Raw genomic sequence first — 12,585 nt, forward strand, 5'->3', positions numbered from 1 at the left:
GAGCTATTTGCATTTGTATATATTGGCATAGTATAATATATGTGGCTTATATGTATACAGTATATGTGTGCACACATATAGATCAATATCTTATTATTAAGGAACTATAAATGAGATATTGCCTCACACCTGTGAGAATGGCAGCTATCAAAGAGACAAGAAATAAGTATTAGATGTGGAGAAAAGAGAACCCTCATCTGGAGCTGAAAGGAATGTAAACTGGTACAGTCCTTATAAAAAACAGTAGGAGATTCCTCAAAAAGTTAACAATTGAAATACTATATGACCCAGCTATAACATTTCTGGTACTTATCAAAAGAATATGAGAAAACAAATTCAAAGAGATATACACATCTTTGTTCATCACTACATTATCCACGTAGCCAAGACTTGAAAATAATCTGTGTATATTAATATTATGGCATATAAACATAGAAGAATACTATTCAGATACCTCAAAAAAAGTGAAATATTGCCATTTTCAACAACATAGATGAGCCTAGAAGGTATAATTGCCAAATAAATAAAGACTGTAGGATTTTAGTCAGATCATCAAAAACAAACAAAAAAATCTCAGACTACACAAACAAATAGTGATTAACAGAAAGAAAGAGAGAAGGGGTGTGGGTGAAATGGATAAAAAGAGGTCATTGTATGGTGATAGACAGAGACTATAGATTTATGGTGGTCAACACAGTGACATATATACTCACTGATTATAATAAAGCTATATATCTGAAATTCATCCAATATTACCAACCAATACTCCAAAATACAAAGATATAATTTTATATCATATATCATGATATATAACATTCACATACATATCTGATAAATACGTATATATATAAATATATACACACTCATATTAACATCCCAGGAATTCTAACGTATAGCTGGAATTAAGGACCAGTTTTTACCCTCCATTTGAACTGGAGACCAGTTTATATCAGTCATTACCCTCCATCAGAATCCATTTTAAAACCTAAAGTATCTTCAAGGCCAAAAACAATTATAATTCTTAATGTTTTTTTCTGTTTCATCCCAAGCACCCAGCCCAGATAATAGGTTATCAAAAATAATTTTGACTGAAGGAATACAGCAGGCAGGTGTCTAAAAAAACAGAGGGCTTCTCACCCACAGTCACCCTCATCTGTTCCAAATTTTACTCCAAAAGAAAAGTTTGGAAGCCTACTAAAATTTTCTGAAAGCTAGTATTTAGAACTTTATAGAAGCAGCACACTTCTATAATCTTTTATACTTCCTGAAAACATGTCTTAACATCTTTTACAAGAGAAGGTAGATAATAGAATTCTCAGAAACCGTAACTGTAAATGGATTTGTAATCTACCCATGATTAAAATTATTTTCATCGTGAAGCAGAATTCTCATTATTGTTGCAATTTTAATATTATCAACTCCAAAGTGTCTTGGTGATTGATAATATAGACAGTGAAACCCTATATTATAGTAATTAAATTTAAAATGAATCAGCCATCCTTATATGTCTCAGTACAGTACCTGATTATTTGGAAACAATTATCTTTGCATGTCGCCTAATGCTATACAGCACTTGTAGCTGCTACAAGGAATTGTTCACAGTCACAAAGTTGCTGGTAAGTTGAAATACACAAGATAGTGTCTCCTTCATGCCCCATGAATATTTTCTCCATTAAAATGCATGATCACCACAGAAGTAAGCTATAACCCAGAAGGAATGCAGGCCAAAACTAGGAACGCTTTGAACAAAACCTTCCGGCTGAAATGTGCATTCATCACAGGTAAGACTCACTAACTTTAAAGGAAATCCTTTCTCTAGAAACCCCAGAAACCATGAACCCCAGAGCAGCTCCCCCACTTTGAGGATGAAGTTTAACTTTTATGATCAGAGCATTGTGTTAAGTTATCTTCATTGGGTGAATGGTCTTCAAAGGAAATGTCTCTTTTCATAAATTAAGTATTACTATATTTCTGAATGCTTTATCTCACTTCCCTAGCTATGATTTTACAAGAGCATGCATTTCTTAGCCCCTGTAGAGAGAGGCTCTCTCCTCTTTTTCTCTTAACTTTATACTGTTTTGCAATCCTCTTCAATAACAAGGGTGCATTCCCCAGATACTCTGTCCCATCACTTTCCCCACACACATTTTGGGAAAAAAAAATTAGTACAAAAAATCCTTCCATACTTGCTTCATTTGCAGATTTCACCAGGCTTGCAAAAAGCACACCTGTTGTGCTGTCTGGATTTCCTTTTCTGATCATAGGCTTCTGACAAAGAGGGGGGGAAAGAAAGATTTTTATCAAACGCTCTTCACCGGACAATGAATTTTCTTCACCATTTGAATGTATCTGTGGAATGCCTGAGTGATTCATTACAGCAGATTCTGAAGTATGACAATGGGCCGCAGAAATGACTGATGGTATCTTTTTCCTGATTTCATTTCCCTGATCCTCTTCATCCCTTGGCCTGTGTACCTCGATTAATTAGAAACCAGGGATTTTCACTCATCAGCTGATGGGTTTCATGCTCCACTCTGTCACAAATCTGCTGCCTGCACTATCTCTCTTACAGCCGGTGGCTGCTTTAAAAACTTTCCCTTCTTTTTTCCTTTTTTTGAAGCAGTGCTTTGTGACTACAGGTTTAGGTCTTTTAAAGATTCAGACTTTTTTTTTTAAAGAGATTAAAAATTAAAGTAAAGAAGATTCAAAATCTCTGATTAAGTTAATCCCTATCCAAATGATACTTGTCCAAAAATGAACTTTTTGAAGAGATAATAATATAAATGTTTCAAAGCTCTCAGCTTTCTAAGTTCTTTTCTCAAGGTATAATAATTGAAGTATTATGTAAAGACTAAAAATATATATAAATATGATTTTTGTGTATGAGCATAAAAGCACATATGTTCATTTCTCATCCACATTGGCATATCTATACTATATTTTAAAACTTAATTGCATTCAAATTCTAGTTGGATAAGCCATTTTATGATAGCATCCTGACATAAATCATTGAACCATTATTGTTTCAGGAGGAAATATTGTATAATTGAAATATGCTCTCCCTTAGGGTACATACCAAATTCAATCGCATGAGGGTATAATCCCCAAGGAAGCAAATAATAATTAAATAGTATTTAAAATGCAGACTATCTTACAGTAAGACTCTCCCTTCAAAATATAAAATAATAATTGATTCAAAGATGAAAAGCATAGGCTATTTTCATCTACTACATCAAGATTATTTACTAGTTTTTTCCACATTAATTTACTTAGCATGAACTTTGAACAGGGTCCAGAATTAAAAGCAAAGCCCTCCAATTAAATAATGTTAGAACCATCAGTCATAGGGGGGCAAAGTCAGGTAGAAGTGCTCTAAATTCCAATTTTACCTACAGTACAAGATGGCAAGACTTCAGAAAAATTCATGCTGTAAGTCATTTTATGAGTTCTTCGCTGATGCAAGACTAAATTTTTCTTTTTGTTGAAATGGTTTACCACAAAGACATAAATTTCAAATAAAGTGGAGTTAATAAAATTCAGATCACTTTCTCTACCTGTTGTACATTTAAATGTTGCAGGCATATTGAAGATGGGCTCATGGAGAGCATAAAAACACAACTTGAGTTCACTTAGTTGTGTGGAGAGACCTATTGCTTCTCTGAAGTTATTAAAATAACTTGTTTAATTGTATTTAGCTTTGAGTATGTCTGGAAAAAAATCAATTATAACAAATTTTTTGTAGATTTATGCATATAAGAACAGGGGTGTAGGCAAGGGGTATAGGGGAGGAGGGGGAGAATTCACCAAAAACAGAGTGGGGAGCAGAGCAGACAGAGCCTCTGAAATACATTGCTGAGGGGAGCAGTGGGTGAGACATGAGAGGTCTGTTGTGCCATGTGGGTCAGCTCCCTGGCCAGGGACCGAACTCAAGCTGCATTGACTGCTTATAGTTGATACTGCTAAGACTTCAACCCCTGCACCTGTTTGTTTAATTTTAAATAATGCCTGCTTTTGTAAATTATTATTTTTAACATAACTGTCACCTGTTACTTTCACTTCACCTTTAAAATGGAACACCTCACTGTAATTATGCTAAGTGGGCTTAAAATGTTGTATATACAATATATTCTTTAGCAGTAATGCAAAAGAACTATGGAACATTTGGAGAGTGTTTTATTTAAACAACAACACAAGTGTGCTGATAATCTGGAGTATCAGGCCCATCTGTAAATTTCCCTAATTTGCTATGTCTTTCCCTAACACTACCAATATTGTGAAAATGCCACATGCTCTTGAGTACCTGCTAGTGCCAGGCACAGAAACTAACCATCAGGAACAGACAGTAAGCGAACATGAGTCTGTTAAGCCTGTGGCCTGTGGTGCAGCCTCTGACTAATCCCAACCTTGAGCCATCTCCCATATTTACTTGTGACAGCCCAGCATGCACGCCAGTTTAGCTGGTGTGAGTCTAAGCTATTAGGTGAATTTTAATCTACTCATTCCTCTTCCTAGAATGTCATTACCAATGTATATTTTAAATTAATTTACTAGAATAAAATCTACTATTTTTTAAAAAGATTTATTTATTTATGCTTACTGAACTTGGGTACAGGGCAGGGTATGGTGGTTAAGAGGATTCACCTGAGATAGAGTGGGGAGCAGAATAGGCAGACTGACAAAGTACACTACTGATGGGAGCAGCCGGCGGGCCAGGAGAGGTCTGCCATACGTTGTGGGTCAGCTCCCTGGCTGGGGATTGAACTCGTGCTACAGTGGCTTCAGAAAGCTTCATAATGAGGTGCTTTAACCCATTGGACCACCAGAGAGAGCCCTAAAATCTACTATTTTATCAGCTAACTCTGAGATGTCAGATTGTTGTTTGAAATCTCTGCTCCTTTCCTAAACTATATAGCTCAAACAGTAAGTACGTACTGAATACAGAAATGAATAATTGCAGTGAGTGTCAATATTGCAGCTTTTATAAGAACTGTTAATATTTTTGCTAAAAATAAAGAGCAGGGCCCTCCCTGGTGGTGCAGCAGGTTAAAGCACAGCACGAAGAAGCTAAAGCGACTTCAGCATGAGTTTGATCCCCGACCCGGAGGTGATCCACATAGTGGGCAGACCTCTCCTGACCCGCCCACTGCTCCCCTCAGCAGTGTACTTGTCAGTCGGACTATTCTGCTCCCCACTCTGTCTCTGGTGAATCCTCTCACTGCCCCGACCTCTGGCCTGTATCCCAGTTCTGTATGCATAAATGAATAAATCTTTAAAAAAAAAAGTGCAATGTAATAAAAAATATTAACTGTATAGCACAAGTAGGGGTGACAGTATTAGTTGTCTACTTAGATGCCATTCTAATAGTTTAGAAGTTATTTTCATAATCTTTGATTTTGTCTTTATTGTGCTAATGAAATAAATAGCAGGTTGAGCTTCATTCCATCCTATAGCCCCATGGCTGTTAATTTTGGATTTTTTTACTGAGGTATATTTATGTTTTCATCTTGCTAACTTAGTCACTAAAAAAAAAAAAAAAAATCTACTTCCAGGGCCCTCCCTGGTGGCGCAGCAGGTTAAAGCACAACACTGAAGCTAAAGCCACTTCCGCATGAGTTCGATTCCCGCCTGCCCCGGAGGTGACCAGATGGCACGGCAGACCTCTCCTGGCCTGCCTGCTGCTCCCCTCAGTAGTGTACTTTGTCAGTTGGCCTATTTTGCTCCCCACTCTGTTTCTGGTGAATCATCTCACTGCCCCTGCATCTCTGATCTGTACCCCAGCTCCCCAGTTCTGTATTCATAAATAATATTTTTTAATCTATTTCCAGTTAACAATTCCTTCCCAAATCCTAAGTGATTTTTCTACCCTTCATAATTCATTTGCCCCAATGAATATTTGTCAACACTCTGTGCCAATCCTATTTCTGTGTTAGATGTGACATGGACCAACACTTGAAATTGTATATTCAACCCAATTTAATGCTTTAATTACAGTTTATTGTCTCAACAACTTTTATTCAACATACAATGGTTTTCATCCCCTGAACAGATTATAAACAAACTGAGGTTAAAGAACAGGACCTTGTTCTTACTTTCTGATCACATCTACCCAGATTGCTCACTGTTAAGTGGAGTAAGTGTTCAACAAACGTGTCACATTTCAAAAATAAATTTAAAATTGGACAGTGAGTATGATCCTTCTATTAATTATTGTATTTACACCCTTATTTCTGTGTTGTTTTCACTGTCTTAGAGATTGGGAATCCTGCCAGCATCTGGATTTTCCACCTTCCGTAACCCTCATTAATCTTTGTGATTATGGACCCTATTTACTCGAAGCACCCAAATTACACCACAATTACTAGGAATATTAATTGGAAGCTGGATTTTCTATGTTGTCTGCCTTTATTTGCAAGCCTTTAATGGCTTAAACACAAAATTACTTTTAGGGTAACAGCAGGAGTGCACCAAAAAATAGAAGAAAGAAACATGCAGGTCATCAAAGAGGAACATTTATAGTTAGGGGTTTCTGTTATTTGTAGACTCAGATTCAGACTTTAGACAAAGCTTTGTCCCAGAGAAAAATGATGAGAGAGAACCTCTCTTCTAAACTGCACTACCCATTTCCTCAAAAGCTGGTTTTCTTGGAAACCACCTTATCCTGACTCAGCCAACCCCAAGATGTCCTAGAAATTTAAGAAACCTAAGAAAGCGGGGCTATTGACAACAGTCTAGCTCTTAGGAAGGACAGGTGCACACCTGCTTTCATTTTTCTTTACTCCAGTCGGTGGAAAATAACTGGTACAGCTTTTATTTACCTTTGTGAGAGCCTCTGAGGAGGCTCTCAGAGCCTACTGTTCTGAAGAGATCTCTTAAGGTGGTCTCAAGGTAGGGAAAGAGCTGAGTGACAATAAATGTTATAATGAAAAACAAAAGATTATCTTTTAAAATATTGGTGTATGTTTTTGAAAAATGTGAGGAGAGGAAAACAGAAAAATTTGAACAGGATTTTGGGTCACTGTGGCACTTGATTACATATTTCTCCAACTTTTGTGTTTTGATTAATGGATGTAGAATACATGCTTTTTCCAAATAGAATCACAAGTTTGGCCCCCATTTCATAAGTGAGCGAAAAAAGCCAATTCTAAAAATATGAGCTGCCTATACCTCCCTAATTTGAAAAATGTACCCAAACCAGAAGTATTCTAAGTGTTTTCTTTATTGAGGCTAATTGAACCCTCCATTTCCCATCTGCATGCCACACTTTATGAATGGTTGGATATGTGTGGCAGCGACTCAGTATTGATACAGAAGGTAGAGAGTTCAATCAAAACCTGTCCACTCTGGTGAGTCAGGGACCCAGTGGAGTATTTGCAGGAACAGAAACCGAGTCTGGCAGAAACACCAACAATTCAGGAATCCCTAGAAAACTACAGTAAATACATTGAAAGTCAACAGTAACACAGTGGACATACATTTTGTTATTAGCCTTTATTTCTTATTGGAGTTTTGATAACAATTCATCTGTGGCAGGAGAAAGAAGAGGAAGAACTGGAGAAGGAGGAAGGACAAGGAGAAAAAGGAACTGGCTAGTGATTACTTGACAGGATAAGGTTTTCTCAAAAACTGGACAAAGTCTGGTTCATAATATACACTGTGCTTGGTACTGTTCCTGTCACATGGTGGGCATTCAAAACATATTTATTAAATGGGTGAATACATAGTGTTACAGATCAGTTGCTTGTTCATCAAATACTTCAACAGACCAGGGTGCAATAATTGGTTAATGATACCCCAAAGAAAGGGAGGTGGCTGACAAGAAATTAGTTAACAGACTACAGCAGTCAAATTATTGGAGCAGAAATCTGGTGCCTGAAGAGAGAGTAGGTAAAGGAAGGTAGCCCTGAATCTTACAGGAAGCCTGGCTACTTGGGACTACACTAGATGGAATCTAGATAATAACAGCAATCAAACAGAAATCTGGCCTGAGGTTGGCAGTAAGATGAGAATGGTTTCCGGAGCTAAAAGAGGATTAGCTCTGGAACGACTTTTCAGATGGAACATTCAAGAATTCAAGACTGAACTTCCTATTCTGGTAAAGCTTTGTTCTGGGAACTGAAGTAAATGGCAATCTCAATCATAACTAGAGTTCGAGAGATGAAGCAAAAAATTCAGCCTCAGTTTGTGCTGAATTATTTTTCTCCAAAGTAAGAAGGTATTCTTTCCTCCCCTCTTAAATTTGCTCATCAATTTCTTTTATCTTTGGAAGATTCAATTGGGGAAAATCACAGCTGAGTGAGAGGGAAGGTAACTTTTAAAGGTAAAGAGAAGTGTTGGGGGAAACTTAGAAGCATCTGAGAATGACACTGGTCTAAAGCCTATTAGGTAACCTCTCCACATTCATATTTGTTACAAGTGAATGAAACAAATTAGCTCACTTGACAATGTCTGATCATCCAAAACAAAATATTCACCAAAACCATGAAATACAGAAATTTCTCTTCCAATATACAGTAAAATATTTATTGAGGAGAGGATTAAGATTATTATGATTTTATTTAATTAATTGTATAAGCTCATGATTAAAAAATTGAATTGTAAAATAAAAGTAAACATTTATACTTATATAAGTGGAATCCTGACATACTCAATGTTTGCAATTTTTTCTGCAAATAATTTTTTCCCTAAGCTTCTTTCTTTGCAGGCACATCAGACCTATAGATCCGCCTTATATTATTGTTATGTTGAATAATACACCATATTTATGCATATTCTTTTGCAATGAATAGCACAGCATATTATCAATGACCACTTAAGTGAGTATACTTGATAAATACATTTCTAAAACCGTAATTTCTGGGTCAAAGGACATTGACTCTTATTTAAGGGCACCAAAACAATAAATATAACTTTAGGGTTTTGTTTCTATTTAGTTTTAGATAAAAAATTATAATATGTATTGTTCATAATATGTATAAACATATAAAAATAAGCAATTTATTCACTTTATTTAGAGTATTAAATCAGGAAACACCATAACTAATTAACCAATATAATATCTTTACGAAGGAAGCATTCAAAGTATTCCTGAATTCCATATTACAATAGAGAATAATGGAGGGGGAGTAGAGCTATTAGTAAGGTAACAGCTACTTCGACGACACAAAATTTTTATAGCTAAAAGTGGCATTCACCTTTGGAGACTGATGCTCTTTGCAAGCCAGAGGAAACAACTGCCTCCACTATACTTAAGCCTAAGGGCTGAATCTAAGGTAAAATATGGAAGAAGTCTTGCCCTCAAAAAGCAAAGTTATAAGCTGGTCCTGAATGGAGAAGAAACAGAGAGAACTGAAGGTAGCCTGGGTGACTAAACTTGACCCCTCGGTCAAAGTGGAGTCTATAAGCCAACTAGGAAGAAATAGTCACTGCTCTGTTGAAAGAAACGGTTCTGTTCCTCGGAAAGTCATATAAATGACCACCCTTGGTCAAAAGAGGTTGCCCTATTTCCCTCCAGCATAGAAAAGATGATGTCATCATCCTGGGAGTTCACAAAGAGGACAACTTGATTTTCCTGAGAATGTTCAGTAGCAAAGCTCTTGGTAGTGAAGTAACTAGAAGAAACAATTGATAAAACAAGTATTGAGAAGATCCTCATGGATCTTGCTTTCTTAATGTTACCTGGGTGGGCACTGAACAGCTGACAGAGATAACAACAGGGAGAAGGGATGGGCTTCAGTGACTTGATTGGAACAAAATACTGAGGGAAAAGGTAGTGAATCTAGGGTGAAGAGAAAATCAAGTATTTATCTTGCTTAAAGGTTACCTTTGAAATTATGATGCTGAGTGCATTGGTAGAGACACCATTGTTTGTTATTAGTGGAAAATGTTTCACTCTCTAGACTATCTAGCTTTTGGGGTCTGGGTTGGGGTGGGAGGTGGGACTCTCTTCTATGCACTTCATATAAAAACTGCTTACTTATTACACATACCTATACTGTACAATCTTTGCTAACCACAGATTTGAACATTTATATATTAAAAAAGTGAAATGCTTTGTGTATGATGTTTCAAAAATATTTAATGAAGTAAAGAGAACATAAAAATATTGCCCCCCTTTTCCATCCCTGGAAAAGATTTTTTTCCAGGTAAAAGAGAATCTGCTTCAGTGACCAGAAACATGTCCAGGAAAATGTGTTCTTAAGCAATTCATTCATTTATAACCGACATACTGACATATGAAAATGAAAGAAGGACATACGCATTTCAAAAAATAATTAATATTATCTAAAATAAAACCTATCACTAAGGAACAAAATTGCCAACAATGAAAAGGGTCACTATGCTTCAGACTGATTACTAATATTTGAAAATGTTTCTCCATAACAGAGTTTCACATTTCTCCCTCTTTCAGCAGTGTTAGGTTTTTCAATCTGGGTGTATGTCTATGTATTCCCTGACTCTTTTCAGGATAGAATTCTTATAGCCTTATAACTTTTAGAAACTAGAACTCAGGAAGCCAGGGATTCTTTGGCCTTTTGTAGCCTGGTCTTGCCTTTCCTTTCTGTGATGAATCTCCCCACCTACAAGGTTCAGACAATCCTCCAATCAAACAGTCACAAGTTCAAATATAATCATGGTAAATGCAGGGTCTGGAAACCCTGCCTTGTAATTGACTTACAAAGAGACTTACAGCTTCTTACAGAATCAGTCTATTGTAACGGGGCATGGATTGTAGTATCAACTCCCTAATTGTCTACTTTAATTCAAAATTGAGAGATGCATTCCACATCTGAATTTTCTTTTAAAAAAAATGTTTTTACTCACTGTCCCAAAACTTACTTGATGATAAGTTCTCCAGCTTTCCCAATACTGTAAAGAAATCCCAAACATACACTTTATCATTTTCATCTCGTATAGATAAATCATTACTTCCTGCATTTCAGCATGTACTTCTCTATAAAAGCAAAGCCTACTACATCTCCAGTGTAACTGTTATATGAACATTTTTCTATGCCAAATCAGGGTTCATCATCATATACTATAAATAAACAAGATTCATATACATTTTACAATTTTGCTGAAATACATTTGACATATGTTAAAATACACAGCCTGGTAATTAAACATACTTATATATATTGCAATGGTTCGCCATTATAGCAATAGTTAGCATGTCCAACATGTCATATAATTATCATTTTTTGTGTAGAGGGAAGAGTTAGGATCTAGTTTCTTGGTTTGATGGTTATTATACAATATTTTTGTCTATATTCATCAGGCTATGTGTAAGATTCATCAGCTCTGTCAAATGTACTTATCTACTAGTTGCAAGTTTGTGTACACACTTTAAAAGTTGTAAACTGCAGTTACAACTGTAAACTGCAGTTACAACTGTAAAACAGTAAAACTGTAAAACTTCACTACAATGGCATGCCAGACCTAAAATGTCAGGATAGTTATTCCAGATTACTCTAGTCGTTCTTTCCATTATTACTACTAACTTGAGTTCGGAAACTGCAAAGCATCTTTCTTACAGAGATTTGTCTTCTTGTTTATAGAATAACCTTTCCTTTACTCCTGATTTTTCATTCCAAATCAGCTATTTCTGGAACATTCCCAGACTTCCTCACATTTCATAAAACTCTATACCTTGAGTTTTCTATTTGTATATGAAAACACGCTCATTAAAGTTTTATGAGAATTGGACAAGGCTTGGTTTTGGAGTCAATGAGGAATCTTGTTCTGCATCTCTTTAAGGAAATAAGATTTATCCTTTACAAGATAAAAAGTTTTACTTCATACTTTACATGTTATTTAGCTGCTGGTTCACAAAAAGTGAAACACCCAGAGTCCTATTAATAAAAGGTATCTGCCTTGCTTGAAGGTCATTTTAGAAGGGATACTGCTACCAAGGCCTCAAGGACCTTGTTATCACACAATTGCATTTATAACAAACCCTTGTGCCTAAAGCCGTCTGCTCTATTGGCTGTCTGTTTAGTCCTGGGCCCATCAACATCAGCCCTATAGATCTGAACCAGTTTTAGTTTTATATAATGAAACTTACAGAGAAGTAACATTTTCTTTGTGTGTGCTGTATAGAAAATATCAGCTTTTTTTTTTTTTTTAACTGTTGTCCTGCTTATTTCAGTCTTAGAAAACAGGCCTGAGGTTTCTAACTACTCCCACCTATTACAAGAACTTCTTTCCAAAGAACAGAGAAAACTGACTTAGAATCCATAGCTAGATGACAGATGGATTCTGTCATATTGCCAGAGACGTGAAATTACAGGTGACACCTGATATATGATAATAAAGAGCACCCATCCAGTAATCAGTCCTTGGCCTTTATTTTTGTGATGTCATCAACATGCAGGTGGCTTACCTGGTATTCTGAATAAAATACAGGGCATTGTCAAAGGGCTCACAGGGACAACTTTATCTCCCCATCTGTGTGATCCCCAGTATGATGAGTTTGGAATACAGCCATGTCCATTTCTGTCTTGTTTTATAAAAAGTTACCAGAAGGTTCTCTGTAGTCCTATTACCCTACTCTGTCCTTTGTCTTAAAAAAAAAAAAAAAAAAAAAAA

Source organism: Condylura cristata, unplaced genomic scaffold, assembly GCF_000260355.1.
Source record: "Condylura cristata isolate star-nosed mole 26May11 unplaced genomic scaffold, ConCri1.0 scaffold00009, whole genome shotgun sequence".
In the NCBI taxonomy this organism is placed as follows: Eukaryota; Metazoa; Chordata; class Mammalia; order Eulipotyphla; family Talpidae; genus Condylura; species Condylura cristata.